This window comes from Gossypium arboreum, chromosome 1, assembly GCF_025698485.1.
Source record: "Gossypium arboreum isolate Shixiya-1 chromosome 1, ASM2569848v2, whole genome shotgun sequence".
Lineage (NCBI taxonomy): Eukaryota > Viridiplantae > Streptophyta > Magnoliopsida > Malvales > Malvaceae > Gossypium > Gossypium arboreum.
Window position 1 is genome coordinate 102,513,345 of NC_069070.1, and position 18,492 is coordinate 102,531,836.

Sequence of the window (18,492 nt, forward strand, 5' to 3'; positions counted from 1 at the left end):
TCTTATCAAATCAAAGAATCTTTTTTCAAGACAATACTTTTACATATATTTTGTCACCCACGTTATACCTTATATCCTTTCTTTTCAAATAGTCATTTAACTTTTGTCTATCAATTATTGTTAAAAGGATTTTTATTATTATCTTACATTAGTCTAGAGAAAGGGAAAGAACTAGTTAACCTACGAACCAGTTGAATCAAGATAAAAATTGACTGAGTTCATAGTTAATTCAAATTTTATAATTTTTTATAATTTATTTAATTAAAAATTAGACTGATCATCGAATCAAAAATTGGTGACCTGACTAATTTGATCACCGATCTCATTTCAAAATGTATGAGTTTAAGGGTCGTTTGTTTGCCAGTAAAATATTTTCTATAAAATATTTTCATTATTTTATGGTGTTTATTTGGTAGAAAATGAATTCTCAAAGGAAAACATTCTCCAAAACATGGGTAAAACTAATGCATTCTTAAAGAAAATGTCTTACTGATTTTCATCTCGTAAGACATTTTCCCTTCTTCTCTTCACTCTCATCACTAACTTGAATAACAGTCATTCTCCCTTCCTCGTCATCTCTATTTGTCAGCCTCTGCCTCTCGTCCTCATCTCTATCCGATGAAAATAAACAAGCTTTCTAAATTCTAATGTTTCTGATGATTTTTTCTTATGGGGTGTTTTTGGTAGTTTGTTTGAGTTAAAGTGATTTATATTAACAGTGGAAAACAAAGATGATGAGGTGAAGAATTCTTGGGTTTAGTTATTACAACAGTTCTCCCCTCTTTTTGGATCCCATTTGGGAGACCCAAATTTTGCCCGAGCCCAGTTAAAAGATAAACCAAAAATAATAAATTAAGTCCAAGTACATTACAAAAAAAAATAAAAAATCAGACCAAATTACAAACCCAGAGCCCAAAATCAATACGCCCAAACCCAATTGACCAAATAGTCAAACTAGGGTTTTAAAAAAGCTGAAACCCTAGCCACAGTCGTCACCTCATCAGCGCAAAAAAGGCCCTCTGCCCACCTACTCCAACGCTACCTGCAAGATGAAAGAGAACACGCAACAGCAAAGCAAAAAGAGGAAATAGACAGTAATGAACAATAACATGTATTTGGCTATAAAAGCCACATAATATCGATGTAATATAAGGGATTTTTTTAATAAAAAAGAGGGATTTTTCTCACTCAAATACAAAAAAAAAAAGATTCAAACAAAAAATAACAGCAAACAGATTGAAGAAAAGAAAAAACGAGCCAAGATTTTGATTTTGTTTTTCTTTCTATTTTATCTTTCGAAACCCTTTATATATACATATTTTTTTATTTCTTTTTTAAAAAATATATATTTACATATATTTAAAAGAGCTTTAAAAAAAAAACCTGAGGGCTTGAGACCACTGTATACTGTGGTCGCCGGCGACGGACCACGGCGGTGAAGTGACCGGGCCTTAGGCCAGAGTCTGGGTTAACCTAGAGGAGAAGAGATCCCTCTTTTTTTTTTTTTCCTTTTAAACTTTGAAAAAAAATGAATTTTTTAAAAAAATTGGCCTTTTATAAGAGACTGAAATGACTTTGTTTTAGGCCATGCACTTAGGCGCTGAAACGACGTCGTTTTGCCCCGGTCTGACTCGACACTCCTCAGGATCCGCATGTTTTTCAATGGAAGGGGTAATTGCGCGTCTAGCCCTTCCGCTTTTCTATTGTTTTACAATCAAGTTTCTTTTATATTTTAATTTTGCCCTATAATTTATTTTGACCTTCAATTTGGTCCCTCTTGGTGTTGTGCGTTTTGGAAGGGTGGGATGTTACCCATTTTAGTCCTCCCTTGTTATTCGTGCGTCCATATTGGTCCTTTTCTTTTTATTTTTATTTCGAATTCTCCCCGAACTTCTATTTTAAGTTCAATTTAGTCCTTTTAGTTATTTTAGTTATTATTATTATTATTATTATTATTATTATTTTACTATTATTATTTATTATCAATATTATTATTATCATTTGCTAATTTTTTATATTTTTTATTATTATCATTATTATTATTTTACCATTATTACTATCATTATAGTATGATTATTATTATTACTATTATTATTATTATCATTATTATTTTTAAACCATTTCATTCAATGTTTCTTTATTCATGTGTTTATTTGCTTATTCTCAATTTAAAATTAAATTTTCACTAGAATTTTCTTTATTATTTCATTTATTATTCCTTTATTATTGTATTTATTTCATTTTTATTTTTTTAATTCTCATTATTATTATCTTATTATATATTTCGTTTATTCATTTATGTCTCTATATACTTGCAAGTTTATGTTATTCATTATTATCGTTGTATTTATATTATCATCTTCGTTATTATTATTTTATTACGCATATCAATACTGTAATTCACTTCCCATTTTACCATAAAATCATGTTACATTTTACCCGATACATTAAAAATGTTGTTTTCAATAAACAATACTCCGTGTTTTAAAATTTGAAAGGTCGTTCCCTAACTTATGGGGTTTCGACTTTCTCGATAAATTCAAATATCTGAACTTTCTTCAAAGCATTAATTTTTAAATATTCTCGGGAGTTAAGAAAAAAATTGTGCTCTAACTTACGGAGTATGATTTCTTTTTTTGAACCGAGATAATCGAACATTTTCAAAATAAATAAATTTTTGGCATTTATTCGCGTATCGGGAATTTAAGACATTGTGTTCCAACTTACTAGATGTGATTCTTTCTCTCGATTAACGTGAAATATGTCATTTTCTCAAAATTTTCAATCAAATAATATTTTAACAAAGGATTGCATTTTTAAGATCTTTTCAAATTCTCAATTCTCGACTCTAAGACATTAATTAATCAACTAGGTACCAATTTTGGGCGTTATGAGGGTGCTAATCCTTCCTCGTATGTAACTGACTCACGAACCTATTTTTCTGGATTTCGTATACCAAAATCGTTGTTAATAGACAAAACTGTTTATTAAAAATAATCACTTTTTGAGGTGACCCGATCACACCTCATAAAAAAGGATTGGTGACGACACATTTTATATGTAATCATTTCCTCTTTGTAGAGATGTTTCAATTTAAAATGGTGTAAAAAGTTGTTCTAAAATTTCCAAAAACCTTGTCATCCTTTCCTGCTCTGTTCGTCCTTTTTGCAACTGTTGTCCCATAGATGGGCTTCATATTTTCTCGTCCATCTATGTTTGAGTGGTAAACACAACAAAACTAAGAACAAATAAAAATGAAGCTTTTTTTTTTCAATTTAAAACTTCCATTTTTGAAAAAAGAAAAGCTTTTTTAGTTAAAATGTAAAGATTAGTTAAAGACAAACGAGTTCTTGGGGAAAGCATGTACGACAAATAGGATTAAAAGATTAAAGAAAAACACTTACCTTGTGACACCTCTATGTTGAGAGGTTTTTTTGACTAACTTAAAACTTGTTATGATACTTATTTCATCCTACAAAATCATGTTTCTCTTCCTGCTATTGATAAACCCATTGCATGTATAAGCTTTTGACATGTATTTTGCAAATCATAATAGGATTTAAACAAGTGGACTTTGTACTTGAAAGTTTAATGTAATGAATCTATCCACAATTTTTTGTTTATTTATTTATCTACATAATACTTTTCTGTTTTTTTTACTACTTCTGCTCTTATTGTTATTTTTATTATCTCTACAAAATTCCATGGTATGCTTTAGAATAAGAAATAACTTGTTTTTATACTTAGTAGCTGTAAAGGAGGGACGACACAAAATGTATTGGCTGTCATTACATTTGATTTAAAATTTTCCTAGTTCTAGTTGGTTGGAAAGGTAGTGCACATGATTTTCGTGTTTTAAGTGTAGTAGCCAATTTTGGCCCAGACCAACAAACCAAAAATAAACCCAAACCAATAAAACAAAAATAAAACCCAAAATAAAATAAAAAATTAAAAAGTCCAATTTTTTTTAAGTCCATTTACAATATATGCATGGCCCAATAATTTAAAAACCCATTTTAGACCCAAAATACAAACGAAACCAGCCCAAATCCTAGCTCACTAGTTATCAAAATTTTTAGCAAGCAAACCCTAGCCCCCTCCTCTACCGCTGCATACCTCACTGCTTGCTGCCACCATGCGCGCCTCTTCGTCGTACTCCTCGAACGCCCCATCCATGCGTCTCTGACACCTGCTACGAAGACAGAGAGAGTAATACATGGACAGGAGAAAAATCAAGCAAAAACGACAAAAATGTAAAAATAGATAGTCACCTTAATCGACTATAAGAGTCTGATTATTCTATTTTGTTTTTTTTACGCACACTGAAAATACAAGAACAGAACTTTAGTTTCAAAAGGTTGTTCTTTGAGTTTTCGTTTCATTTTCTTGTTTCATTTTTTTTAATACCGATCTATTTTGAAATAAAAAGAGGGGAGGACTTACATGAATCGACCCTCGTCCTTCGGCTGATGGATTGAATGAGTTTAGCCCCCTCAAAATACAAGAAATAAGGGTTAAAATCCCTTTTTTGAGTGACCCCGACCACCACCCACGGTGGAGTTGTGGTGGTCCGACAGCTTGTGATGATGGGTCTCATATAGCCCTAGCAAAGAGGAAAATAGAAGAGGGAGGGGTGTGTTCTCTGAAACTTTTTTTAAAAAGGGGAAGCAAATGAAAAAAAAAAAACTAAAAAAAATTCGTTTAAATGCTGGGGCAAAACGGTGTCGTTTTGCACCAGAAGCCCCAGCACCAAAATAGCGCCGTATAGGGCTACCCAGATTTGACCCGACCCGCATAGGCCAGGATCTGCGCGTTTTGCATTTGCTGGGTTATTTATGCGGTGAGTCCTTCCGTGTTTTCGCCTTGTTTAATTCAACCCTATTCCCTTTTTTTTTAATTTCGCCTGCATAATTTGTATTTTGCTGCATTTAAGTCCTACATGGAAACGCTGCGCATAGGGGGTTCAGGGGTAATTGCCCAGTTAACCCCCGCTCTTTCGTGCGTGTTTCATTCTGGTCCCTAGCAGCTTACTGATTATTATGATTTATACCTTTTTTTTACTTTGATTTTAATTTAATCACTACCCTTTTATTTCAAACTATTTTATCATATTTTAGTATATGTTTTATTTACTATTTATTTAGATGTCATATTTTATTTAGTTTTAAACTTTATATGTTATTTGTAAATTTGTCATTTGCTTATTTTTAAACTGTTTTATTTTTGTTTATTCCAAGTTTTTCTTTTTACATATTAGTTATTTTAAATATATACATATATTATTTATTTTATTTTCACTTTTATAAACTGCTTGCTTCCTTTATATTTCTTTATTTTGCATGTTTATTTTAAATCTCTCACATGATATTTTATTTTTTAATCTATTTTGAATACTTTACACTATTTTATCTTATGTTTAAAATATTATTCATATTAATTATTCAACGTTAGATTGTTGTATATGTTTTATTGTTCCTTGATTGCTAATGTTAGCATGAAAATAATGTATGATTATTATTGGCATTGTATGTATCATAATTTGTTCACTTGTATTTTCATATTATTGTTGTATATTTGTGTGATGTTATCCATGTAAATTTGTCTCACGCTCATTACCATATTTTTATGTCATTGCATCGTGAATTAAACCCCAACAAATTTATCCAACTTTGATCGTTTTATTTTATTTCAAACAAAATAATCCACGTCGTTTAAATATCGGATTCACTATTATTCAAAAGCAAAAATTTCAAAATAAGGCAATGTTTCGCGTTTTGGAACATTGATGAATTATGCCCTAACTTACGGGGTTTCAGTTCTCTCGTTGATTCTAAATAGCCAAATATCCTTTTGAGTTTTAAAATACATGGATTTCCAATTAAAATTAAAGACAAACTTGCGCTCGGGAGTTCATGGTATCGTGTCCTAACTTACGGGATGTGATGCTCCGATATCTCGAGACGAGAAAATCTTTAGCAATCATTTTGATCTAATTCAAGCATTTTTTTTAAATCGACGTTAATAAAAAAGGATCGTATTTTAAATCTATTCTCGATTAACTTTCGACTTTAGGACAATAACTAATCAATTTGGTACCAATTTTGGGCGTGACGAGGGTGCTAATCCTTCCTTACATGTAAGTGACTCCCGAACCCATTCTCTCAAGTTTCGTAAACCAAAAACGCCGTTTTAATAAACTAAAATGTTTTATTAAAGCCAAGGTGATCCGATCACACCTAATAAAGATCGGTGGCGACTTCCGTTTTAAATTTCATTTTCAAACAAAGTCAATTCCCGTTTTCAAAAAATGGTTTTGACAGCTTGGTGACTCCACTGGGGACGTTGAGAGTCGAGCCATAAATTGATTAGTTCTTGTCCTTCGTCGAAAATTAAAAATTCGTTTTAAACTTACGATCATTTTGTTGCATTTCCTCTTTGTGGTTTTTGTCTTTTTATATGATTGGCTTTTGGTTCGACTCTTTTAAGTATACTTTTGCGCATCGTACTGCATAATCAGTCAATTTTACCCCTTAAGTGGAAGTGAGAAACTACTCTTTTGTGAGGTCTTCACCTCCGTATAGGATAGTGGATCATTTTCGGGATACATCCGTACCTACGTCTTCGTGAGATTTTCATCTTCGTATAGTCATAGGGAAATGTATTCCCCTGAACTGAACTCGGTTTGTATGAGCCTACAATGGGTGAGGATCAAGGAATCTGCTGGTTCAAGCACCTTTACTCTAGAACCAAACCGCATGTAATGAGCCCTAAGAGCCTACCCTAGGTAGAACCGCACCAAACCCTAGTGGTTGCCCGAATAGGTGTTTGATTATAAAAAGGTGTTGATTCACATTCGGTTACTAGATAGAAAAGCTTAGCATGGAAAAAGGTTTTCTTGGTAAAGTGGAGGATAATGCGGCCGTCCGAGTGTGGTCTGAGAGGACGCAACAAGAGAAAGGAGATAGTTTGACCAAGGGATATGAATCGGAGTTGTGGGACTTCACTCACATCAGTGTGACTCAGAATAACCTGCAAGAACTAAAAGAGATATGGGATGGTTGGAACGACGAGATCAAACAACTCTTTTACTGTAATTACGGCGGCCTACTCTATCTATTCGATGTAAAGGTGGACAAATACTTATTTCGAGCCCTCGTGCAGTTTTAGAATCCCGCCTACAGTTGCTTCACTTTTGGAGGAGTCGATTTTGTACCTACCATAGAGGAATACATGGCTTTACTTAATTGGCCGAAGATTCAGGCCGACAGAGCCTATTCAAGACCTGTTAACATCCCGAATTTTTTGAAAAAATTGACGAATATCAGGGGAACGAGCGAACAATGGGTTGCAGCCTGTATCAAGTAGAACTGAGATAGTAAGTGTATTCCTTGGAGGAATTTGAGGGACTTGATCCTTGCACACCCGAATATGAAAAAGAGGGTTGATGTTTTCGCCTTGAGCCTCTACGGTTTGATCGTCTTTCCCAAGACATTAGGACACATAGATGAAGTCGTCTCTGATTTATTCAATCGACTTGATAAAGGGACCACACTAGTACCGGCAATCCTAGCAGAAACTTTTAGATCCTTGAATGCATGTCGGAAAGCGGGCGAAGGAAGATTCGTAAGATGTGCGCAGTTATTGTTAGCTTGGTTCTATAGCCACTTTTAGAAGGTAGAAAAGGTCTCCTATCGAGTTTTCTCCAAGGACTATTCCCCATTAAGAGAATTAGTAGCTACACCGAGGCGAGACGATATCTCAGAAGAGAAATGGATAGCTATTCTCTAGAATTTGCAAGGCGAAGATGTTGAATGGAGGGCTCCATGGTTGATCCCGACAAGATCTTATATCGGTGCGGTGATTTTGACTGGGTCCCTCTAGCTAGAATATAGGGAGCCGTTGGATACACTCCACTACTTGTGTTAAGGCAGTATCAATCAAGGCAGTTTATACCGGCAACACAAGGGTTGGCTCAATGTAAGTTCTCTTATAAAGACAACAGTTATAGGAAGAAGGTTCGTGAGATATCAGATGCTTGGAACCAAACTCGAAGTATGAAAGGATTCACCACAAGCCCGATGACGACCCCCGAGTATGAATGATGGTGGGGTAGGAGAGTCAATAAAAACATCCCTAGGCCGAATCAAGGGAACACTCAACCGATAGAGGAGCATTTACGAATCATCCCGTCCGAGTTAGATATCATCAAGCAAGACTTTGAGAAAAGGAGCGCGGAGTTGGGGAAGAAGATAGAGCAGTTAGAAGAGGAGAAAATGAAGTTGGGATTAGGCGTTGATATCCACAAGCTAAAGGCTGAGAAATTGAGGAAAGGAAAGAACAAGGTCGAGGAAGATTTGGATAGTCTGAAAACTGATTATAAGAAGCTGCGTATGTCGATAAGAACTGCTGGTTTAGGTAAAACATCAGAACAGTTACGTCAAGAAATTAAAGAAGAAAAGACTAGAGCCGATCATTGGGAGAAGAAGTTCCAAGATGTCCGAGTGCGGGAGGACGCTCTGAAAAAGAGTTTGTTGGAAAACCAAAGCGAAAGAGAGAGGTTACGAGCTCGGGTGGCTGAATTGGAAAGATCATTACATCAGTATCGTAGCCGTAACTCCGTAATTGAGTTGAAGGCTAGTTTAAGCATGATCGAGGAGTTGAAAGAGAAATTAGATAAACTTGAGACTGCACTACGAGATAGTAAAATTCGAGTGAAACTTCTTGAGGCAAACAACGATCATTGCAGGGAACAGCTTCACCGCTCTCAAGACTAGATCAGAGATAGAGACTATGTCATGGGTGAAGCTGTGGCTCAGGTTTGGGAGGTAGCCGATCATTTGCAAACCTTGGCAGTTCAGGCTAATGTATTAAGCTTAAAGTACGAGTCAGAATCCGATCGAAGCCGAAACTTGGCTTGGCTTCTTAGAAAAGTTAAGGCTTTGGGCATTAGCGCAAAGTCGTATATGTAATCATCCGCTCTATGTAAAGAATTTTTTGTTCTAGTAAAGTTATTCTAATAAAATTGAATCGGAATCAACCCCTCTTTTGCATTTCATTTCATCCATTTTCATTTCATCATATGCATTAAGTTTCATAAAATGACCCTAATTAAACAAAATTACTTCAGTTAATCTGGAAACCAATAAGAATCAACCAACCGAATACCGCTACAATACCCGTCGTAAAACCATAGCAATGGATCAGAGATTAGAAAGATTAGAACAAATGCAAAGGGATATGCAAGAGCAATTACAAACGCAATTACAAACGCAGATGCAGGAGCAGTTAGCTAGAATCCAACGCGACATGAGGGAACAAATGCAAGAATCCCAGAATAATATAATAAGTCAGTTGGCACAGTTGCTGGCTAAGGAACGTAAAAAAGAGAAGAGCACTGCGATTAATTCAGAAAACCGTGTCTATCCACCGGATTTTACTCCTGTCAATGACCAGACACCTCCAGAGGTATACCCACGAGTGGTACCCGTCATTATCAGGCCCCAGCAATATCAGGCTAGTGCCTCGGTACCGATGAATTTTCTTTCATGCTCGGGCTTTAATCCCGGAGATAATCCAACTAATCCAGTTATCCCAGACCTTGATGATGTGGTAGAAATAAAGAAAGAAAAAGTAGACTTGGCAAAACAAGTCGATGACCGGTATAAATAGCTTGAAGAGAAATTCAAAGCAATGGAGATTGCTGATTACTGTTGAGGGATCGACGCTAAGGACTTAAGCTTGGTCCCAGATCTAGTGCTCCCACCAAAATTTAAAACCTCGGAGTTTGAAAAGTACAAAGGGACTAGCTGCTTTGAAGCTCACATAACAATGTTCTGTCGAAGGATGACAGGATATGTTAACAATGATCAACTGTTAATTCACTGTTTCCAAGACAGTCTGAACGGGTCTGCGGCCAAGTGGTATAGCCAGCTAAGTCGTGCCCAAATTGGTTCGTAGAAAGACTTGGCTCAAGCTTTCATGAGACAATACAGTCACGTGACAGACACAACACCTGACCGAATTACATTACAAAACATGAAAAAGAAGCCAAGTGAGAGCTTCAGGCAGTATGCCCAACGATAGAGGGAGATAGCAATGCAAGTCCAACTACCTCTCCTAGAGAAGGAAACGACCATGCTTTTTATCAATACCCTAAAGGCCTCATTCATTAACCACATGTTGGGAAGTGCTACTAAGAGCTTCTCAAACATAGTACTATATGGGGAGATGATAGAAAACGCGATAAGATGTAGAAAAATTGGAGCGGGAGAAAGTGCCAAGAGATCAGCTCCGAGAAGGAAAGAAAATGAGGAGAACAATGCGAGTGTGTACAATAAGGGTTATTCCAAGCTAGTCACAGTGAGCCAGCTGAGAGCAATGACTACTAGCAATCAAGGCTCCGTAAGACAAGATTCCAACCTAAGGCCTAACATGGAAAGAGTCCAGTTCATGCCGATTCCAATGACGTATAGGGAGCTTTATCAGGATCTGTTCGATGCGCATGTGGTGTCCCCATTTTTCTTAAAACCCCTACAACCTCTATTCCCTAAGTGGTACGATGCAAATGCTCAATGCGAGTACCATACAGGAATCCCGGGACACATGATTGAGAACTACACAACCTTCAAAAAGATAGTTGAAAGGTTCATAAAGATGGGCATTATAAAGTTCGATAATCCCATAGGACCTAATTTAGCAGGAAATCCGTTACCCAGTCATTCAGACAAAGGGGTAAACGCGATAGTTGAAAATGGAGGGAGGAGAACCAAGATGGATGTATCAGAAGTAAAGACTCTGTTGAGATGGGTTTGGAAGAAAATGGTAGAAGAAGGTTTAGTTACACAAGATTTAGGGGAGAAGTCCGAAGGAGCAAAGTACTACTGTGAATTCCACGATGAAAAGGGTCATGAGTACAGGGACTGATGGAAAATAAGGAGATTGACTTCTCTGAGTATACTATGGGCCCGGAAGGAGAAGATGTGTGCGCTTCAGAAGGAGGGTCAACCAATAAAGTCTATGGGGTCAATCACCCGGTGGTAATCATATCACGACCAAGAATTAGTGAAGTCGAAGCATCAATTGTACCAAAGGTCATAATCCAGAAGCCCGTTGCTTTCTCTTACAAAGATAGTAAGAGGGTGCCTTAGAACTATGAATGTAACGTGACGATCTCGAAAGAGGAGAACCCGGCTAACACTTTAGAGGAAGGTCAAGATGAATGTTTCTATACACGCAGTGGAAGGTGTTATACCCCGAACACAAAAGCAGAATTAGTTAAAGGAAAATCCGTGGTTGTTGAACAAATAAGGAAGAAGACAATCAGACCGAAATCATCTGTCAGTGAGCCTGTGACTAAAAAAGAGGCTAAAGAATTCTTAAAATTCCTGAAGCACAGCGAGTACAGCATTGTGGAACAATTGCACAAATAGCCAGCTCGCATATCAGTACTAGCCTTGCTCTTGAGCTTAGAGACTCACCGTAATGTATTGATGAAAGTTTTAAATGAAACATATGTTGTGGATGATATATCTGTCAATAAGCTCGATCGTCTGGTCAATAATATCAGCACTGATAATTTTATCTTTTTTAATAATGACGAAATACCACCGGGAGGTATGAGATCTACAAAGGCCCTGCACATCACCACTCGCTGCAAGGGATACATGTTTTCGGGGGTACTGATTGATAATAGATTAGCGTTGAATATTCTGTCATTGTCCACGTTAAATAGGTTGCTAGTGGATAGCTCTCACATGAAGACATGTTAAAACATAGTGAGAGCATTTGACGGTACTGAAAGAAAAGTGATGGGAAGGATCGAGTAACCTCTCTTGATTGATCTAAACACATATGAGGTGGACTTCTTGGTAATGGACATCAAACTTTCGTACAACTGCCTGTTGGGGAGGCCATGGGTTCAATCAGTGGGAGCAGTGCCGTCATCACTACACCAAAAGTTAAAGTTGGTAACTGAGGGTAGATTGGTAACGATAAACGTGGAGAAAGACATCATTGCATCAGTTAGCAATGACGCATCGTACATAGGTGCGGAAGATGAGACGATAGAATGTTTCTTTCTATCGTTAGAATTTGTCAATGCTACATTCATTATCGAAGGGAATAAGATCCCAATGCCCAAAATATCCAAAACCACGGAGATGGGCCTGTAATTAACTGTCGAAAAAATAGCCTTACCGGGGAGAGGACTTGGAAGATGCCTCCAAAGAAGGATCGAGGTACCGATGCTAAAGGAAAAACGAGATCGTTTTGGCTTAGGATTTAAGCCAGATGCGAAGCAAAAGAAAAAAGTGCTAGAAAAAAAGCAAGAGAGAAGAAGAGCACGTCTGCGCGATGAGGAGGTCAAATGGGAACCAATGACCTTTCTTCATTTATCCAGAACATTCGTGTCAGGAGGAACTATCTACCCCGAATAGAAGATGACGAGAAAGAAAATGGATGAAGAAATACTGGGAAGTTTGTACATTAACACTATATTTGAGGCAAAAACTGAAGAAGGGAATTTATCTGGAATTCGCCCTTACATCTCTAGAAGTGTTTTGAACAATTGGACCGCGGAGGAGATCCCTATAACTTTTAGAATTAACTCAAAGTAATGTTCAAAACAAGCTTATTGCTCTAAGCCTAGGGGTAATAAGAATCTTTTTATGAAATAGGCATATGTCCAAATATTGTCATTTCAATAAAAAATGCATTTTTGCGTATCATCTTGTGCAAATATACTTTTATTCTTTCTACTTCATTCATAATCATACCACATAAATAAAATATTCTTAGATTCTTTTGTTCTTTAGATTTCTTTATCCCTATAACATGTCTCCAGATATCAATGATATGAGCAACGTTGCTACTGACTCAGAATCTCCTTTTGAGCAAGATTTGTGTATGGAGGATACTCAAGATTTTGAAGATGGCCGAAATTGTGACCTATCTCCTGATTTGTTAAGGATGGTAGAATAAGAGGAGAAACAAATCCTACCTCACAAAGAGTAGGTGGAAATTGTGAGCTTAGGAGAGGGAAAAGAGGTGAAGATTAGAGCTTGTATTTTTGCAGAAACAAAGCGAGACCTCATCGAGTTACTATGAGAATTCAAGGATGTCTTCGCATGGTCATATCAAGACATGCCTGGGTTGAGTATTGATATCGTGGTACACCGACTCCCCATAAAGGATGAGTGCAAACCAGTTCAACAGAAACTCCGGAGGATGAGACCCGATGTTTTGTTGAAGATAAAAGAAGATGTCAAGAAGCAATTCGACGCCGGTTTCTTACAAGTGGTTAAGTAATCAAAATGGGTGGCTAATATAGTTTTCGTTCCCAAGAAAGATAGGAAGGTACGAATATGCGTGGACCATCGGGATTTGAACAAAGCTAGCCCAAAGGACAACTTTCCATTGCCTCACATTAATACATTAGTGCATAACATAACAGGTTACTCACTTTTCTCCTTCATGAACGGTTTCTCGGGATATAACCAGATAAAAATGTATCTTGAAGACATGGAAAAGACCACATTTGTAACCATGTGGGGAACATTTTGTTATAAGGTAATGCCATTCGGACTGAAAAACGCAAGAGCGACTTATCAGAGAGCCATGGTAACTTTGTTCCACGATATGATGCACAAGGAGACCGAAGTTTATGTCGACGATATGATTGCAAAATCCAGAATAGAGAATGAGCATGTGCAAGTCCTGAGGAAACTATTCTTAAGATTAAGGAGGTTCTAACTAAAACTCAATCCCACAAAGTGTACCTTTGGGGCCAGGTCAGGAAAGTTGCTGGGATTCGTAGTCAGTGAAAAGGAGATTGAGATTGACCCGGATAAAGTCAAGGCTATACAAGAATTACCCCCACCGTGCACTAAAAAAGAAGTTCTAGGTTTCCTAGGAAGACTAAATTACATCGCCCGTTTCATTTCACAACTAATGGAGAAATGTGACCCGATATTCCGTCTCCTTAAGAAGTACAACCCAGGTGTGTGGAATGAGGAGTGCCAGAAAACTTTTGATAAGGTCAAACATTATTTGTTCAATGCCCCGGTATTGATGCCACTTGGCCCGGATAAACCATTGATATTGTACTTGGCAGTGTTTGAAAACTCCATGGGATGCGTAATAGGCCAACATGACGAGTCAGGAAGAAAAGAAAAAGTGATATACTATCTCAGCAAGAAATTCACCGAATGTGAGGCAAGATATTTGTCGATCGAGAAGTTGTGTTATGCTTTGATTTGGACAACCCAAAGACTGAGACAATACATGTTGTACCACACAACTTGGCTCATCTCAAAATTAGGACCTTTGAAGTACATGATGGAGTCAATTGCTTTGAACGGAAGAATAGCTAGTTGGCAAATTTTACTTTCTGAGTTTTACATAGTCAACGTAAACCAAAAGGTTGTAAAGGGGAGTGCAATAGCAGATTTTCTAGCCAGTAGAGCTCTAGAAGATTATGAACCGTTGAGCTTTGATTTCCCAAATGAGGACCTAATGTATGTTACAACCATGGAAGAAAACTATCAAGAGGGCCATCTGTGGAAGCTGAATTTTGACGGAGCTTCAAATGCTGTGGGGAACGGAATCGGAGCAGTCTTGGTATCCCTAAACGGAGATCATTATCCTTTCACCAGTAAATTGGATTTTGATTGAACAAACAATATGGTCGAATACGAAGCATGTATCATGAGAATTCGTGCAGCCATAGAACACAAGATTAAAGTGTTAGAGGTATATGGGGATTCTGCGCTAGTGATCTATCAGCTTAAAGGTGACTGGGAGACAAGAGACCCCAAGTTGATCAATTACCGAAGGTTGGTTCTTGAGTTAATTGAGGAGTTCGACGATATCACTTTTTGTTACCTCCCACGAGATGAAAATCAGATGGCTGATGGCTTAGCAACCTTAGCTTCTATGATCAAAGTGAATAAGCAAGAGGATATAAAGCCTATCCAAATGAGTATTTATGAGGCTCCGGCTCATTGCTACAACATCGAAGAAGAAGAAGAAAAAGATGATCGTCCTTGGTGTCAGGATATTTTGCGATATGTGAGGAACCGTGAATACCCAGACCAAGCGACTGAGAATGATAAAAGGACATTAAGAAGGCTGGCTAATGACTATGTCTTGGATGGAAAGATCCTATATAAAAGAAGGAAGGATTAGGTACTTCTAAGATGTGTGGATGCTGTCGAGGCTAAGTAAATCTTGGAAGAGGTTCATGAGGGTGTCTGCGGAACACATGCTAATAGTTTCACAATGGCCAGACAAATCATGAGATTTGGATATTATTGGTCCACTATGGAAGGGGATTGCATCAACTATGCCAAGAAGTGACATAAATGCCAAATTTATGGAGATAAAATTCATGTACCTCCTTTACCCCTTCATGTCATTACTTTTCCATGGCCTTTCTCCATGTGGGGCATGGATGTCATTGGGCCGATCTCAACTAAGGCATCTAATGGACATCGATTCATCTTTGTGGTCATAGATTACTTCACCAAATGGGTAGAGGCCACTTCTGACGCCAACGTCACAAATCAGCAAGTTTTTAAAGAAAGAAATCATATGTCGATATGAGATGCCTGAAAGGATCATATCAGACAATGCATTGAACTTAAACAATAGCAGATAGCGGAGGTCTATAGCCAATTCAAGATCAAACATCATAGCTCGTCACCGTATCCCCAAAAGATGAATGGTGTAGTAGAAACAACCAATAAGAATATAAAGAGGATTGTGGGGAAAATGACTGAGACTTACAGAGATTGGCACGAGAAATTACCATTTTTCCTCTATGCCTACCGGATGTTAGTTAGAACCTCTACCGGGGTAACGCCTTTCTCTTTAGTTTATAGAATGGAGGTAGTTTTGCCTATTGAGGTTGAGATTCCCTCTCTACGTGTGCTTTCAGAACTAAAGTTAGATGAGGCAGAATGGGTCCAGTCTCGATATGAATAGTTGAACTTAATTGAAGAAAAGAGACTAAAGGCTATCCGTCATGGTCAAATATATCAAAAGAGAATGATGTGAGCTTATAATAAGAGGGTTCGCCCTAGAGAATTCCACGAAAGAGACCTCGTATTGAAAAAGATCCTTCCCATACAAAAGGACTTTAGAGGAAAATGGATGCCAAACTAGGAGGGACCTTATGTAGTGAAAAAGGCTTTCTCTGGAGGAGCTTTGATTTTGACCGAGATGGATGGCAAAAGCCTGCCTAATCTCGTGAATTCAGATTCGGTCAAGAGGTACTTTACCTAAAAAAAAACAGAGAGGCCAAGGCGAAAACCTAGAAAAGGGCGCTTTGAGACTAAAGGGGTTTTAAGTTGAAAACCCAGAAATGGGCAATTCAAATTTTAATCTAAGATAGGGCATGCGGTATTCCTGTCTTCTCTGAATTAACAAGAATGAGGGATGTTACATCTTGGGGCATCAACAAAGTACTCTTGGTCTTCCAAATACATACCAAGTTCAAAGGGTCCTCAAGAAGTTTTGTGCAAAGAAGCTCATGCTACGATATCTGGGGCACCTATTCTTATCTCATTCATTTTGTATTTTTGGAAAAATGTATTATCTTGATTAATTAGTTCTCATTTTGTATCTCAGTAAATTTGCTATCTTGATTACCTTATTTCATTTTGAGCTTTGCTTTCAATAAAATTCCATCTTATCTATTGCGATAAGCTTTTTCAAGTGTTTTTCGTTGAAATGATGATTAATGGACTAATAATATTCAAAAAAGAGTTCTGTATATTACTATGAAATACTTCTAAATGATACAAGAACCTGAAACGGGACTAATTAGTTTAAATTACCCAAATTCAAGGGTTGGAAACGTTAGGGAAAGAATAGCCCAAATTATGATTATTCTTCGGGTTTTCTGCCAGAGGTACCAGTCGAAGAAAAAGGCAGAGTAATATGTCGATGATAAAACCTCGATGAAAAATGAGTAATATCAAATTAAGCATTAAAAAATGACATTTTTGTATTCATGCAAACATCATTCATACACAACTAGTTAGGAGCATTAGATTCATTTCGACTATAACATCCTAATCATTTAGCATAAGCATAGGTACTTGAAACTGATTCTAAAGATCAGGATCCTAGAGGATGGTGTAGCAACATTGGTGAATTTACAGATCTTATCTCCCTAAGCAGTAGTGGAGCAGATCGAAGATGGTAAGCCTTAACCCCTAAGCAGTAGGTTAACAGGCTGAAGATTGTAGATCTCGTCTCCCTGAAGTTGCAGTAGAATAGATCGAAAACGGCAAATATTGTCTCCCTAAGCAGTAGTGGAGCAGATTTAAGCCACCATCCTATCCCCCTAAGGAGTAGTGGAGTGGGTTGAAGCCACAAGACCTGCACCCCTAAAGTTGCAGTGGGGCAGAGTGAAATCACCATAGTGAATCTTATCTCCCTGAAGTTGCAGTAGAGCATATTTTAAGTCGTAAATCTTATCTCTCTGAAGTTGCAGCGGAGCAGATTGAAGTCACAGATCTTATATTCCTGAAGTTGCAGTGGAACAGATCGAAGATAGCAAACCTTATCCCCCTGAAGTTGCAGTGGGGCAGGTTGAAGTACAAGTCCTATCTCCCTGAAGATGCAGTGGAGCGGGTTGAAGTTACAAGTTTTATCTCCCTGAAGTTGCAGTGGAACAGACTGAAAATAGCAAATCTTATCTCTCTCAGGTTGCAGTAGAGTAGATTAAAGCTATAAACCCTATACCTCTGAAGCCGCAGTAGGTCAGATCAAATCTACCATGGTGAATCTTATCTCCCTAAAGTTACAGTGGAGCAGATTAAAGTACAAGTCCTATCTTCCTGAAGATGCAGTGGAGCAAGTTGAAGTTACAGGTCTTATCTCCCTGAAGTTGCAGTGGAACAGACTAAAAATAGCAAATCTTATCTCTCTGAAGTTGCAATAGAGTAGATTAAAGCTATAAACCCTATACCTCTGAAGTCGTAGTAGGTCAGATCAAATCTACCATGGCAAATTTTATCTTCCTGAAGTTGCAATGGAGCAGATTAAAGTCACAAACCTCATCTCCCTAAAGTTGTAGTAGAGCAGGTTGAAGTTACGATTCTTATCTCTCTGAAGTTGCAGTGGAGTAAATCAAAGCAACAATTCCTATACCTCTAAAGATGCAGTGGGATGGAAAGAGGCTATTAGAAGAAAAGAAGCATCAAGAAGCCAAGATTTAGTGAGACTAGGCAAAATTGGCTCCTTTAAGGTCTTTGCTCCATTCTCGTTACACGATAATGAGCAAAAAGGGGCAGCTGTAGTAGCAATTTTGGCTCAGACCAACAAACCAAAAATAAACCCAAACCAATAAAACAAAAATAAAACCCAAAATAAAATAAACAATTAAAAAGTCCAATTTTTTTTAGTCCATTTACAATATATGTGTGGCCCAATAATTTAAAAACCCATTTTAGACCCAAAATACAAACCAAACCAGCCCAAATCCTA